The sequence below is a fragment of the Amphimedon queenslandica genome, unplaced genomic scaffold (assembly GCF_000090795.2).
Source record: "Amphimedon queenslandica unplaced genomic scaffold, v1.1 AMPQUscaffold_12649, whole genome shotgun sequence".
NCBI lineage: Eukaryota > Metazoa > Porifera > Demospongiae > Haplosclerida > Niphatidae > Amphimedon > Amphimedon queenslandica.
The window spans coordinates 11,017-12,250 of NW_003547115.1; the positions used below are offsets into that span (position 1 = coordinate 11,017).

Consider the following 1,234-nt stretch of genomic DNA (forward strand, 5'->3'; position numbering starts at 1 on the left):
GTGCCATTAAGCATGCGTATAATGGCTCGAAATGGGGGATTTTTATTTTGGCGAATGGCTATCAAAATGCCAAGTTCGCCAAATTATATCCCCTTCAAATTTTCCCACTATACGGTATGCGGCACTTATTAATGATGAAATGTGAGAGTGTTGACATCAGTGATGAGTATCCATTAGAATTAATTTTAATCCTTCCTTATAGTTCTTAATACTCAGGGTTTCCCACAAAGCATGCTAAGTGAGCTAAACAGCATGCTTCATGACATTACATGGCATTTGGAGCAACTTTAAAAATTCATAAAAAATTCAAATTTGATTGGAATCAGTGCAAAGTTGATACACAGCATATAAGAACATGTATTTGTATCAGAAAAAATTATAAAAATAGAGAATTCTCTCATAGCCATTTTCAACATAATTTGGCCACTGACCCAAGGCTACAGCCTTTGGTTATTGACCCAATTTTTGAGCAACTTCAAAAATTCATTAAAAATTAAATTTGATCAGAATTAGCTCAAATTTGGTCCACAGTGTAAGGAGGACATGTATATGTATCAGAAAAATTAGAATTCCCTCCTTGGGATTTTTCTTGTACAGGGTCTTTAGCCCAATTTTTGAGCAACCTGACAATTCACTGACAATAAGTTGCATGAGCACTATGCTAAAGTCCTGTGGGAAACCCTGCTTATACTGTATGTAATGTATTAGCGCAAAATATATCTACATGTACTACCAATTATCTGTCTCTATTTCTCTCTAGTAATAAAGATATAAAAGCATTGATCACAACTGGTGATGGCAAGTTCTATTCTAATGGACTAGACCTATACTACTGGTGAGTATATTATTAATAATTTATCACAACATCACTTATAATCATATTAGGATGCATCTCCAATTATTGAGCCAACAGAGAGAACAGGGTTGACATTGTTCTTAGACTCTATCACATACATTGGAATTGTAATATCTCTCGTTTGTCTCACTATCACTGTAACAACATACCTATCAAGCAAGTTAGTGGCTAAAACAAGTGGACAACAATAGTAAAAATGACTATTTATTCATTATCTTCTGTCATAGGAAACTACGCACATCAGATCATGGTCAACTTCTCCTTAACTTATGTTTTGCATTAATGGGCCTATATATATCATTTATTGCTGCATTGCACAGTAGACATGCTGAATCATTCTGTCTCTTCTTTGCAACTGTTCTACAATACTTTTTCCTA

At 34.3% G+C, this 1,234-nt stretch overlaps 1 long non-coding RNA gene across 1 annotated transcript in view; it reads left to right on the plus strand.

The window, feature by feature from the left end:
- LOC109587220 (uncharacterized) overlaps positions 1 to 1,228 on the plus strand; it is a 2,233-nt gene extending 1,005 nt beyond the window's left edge. Inside the window, exons 2-4 of the long non-coding RNA XR_002187478.1 lie at positions 761 to 835; positions 886 to 1,016; positions 1,084 to 1,228. This is a non-coding gene — a long non-coding RNA (uncharacterized LOC109587220). The remainder of the gene's footprint in view (positions 1 to 760; positions 836 to 885; positions 1,017 to 1,083) is intronic.
- Positions 1,229 to 1,234: the final 6 nt, after the last annotated feature.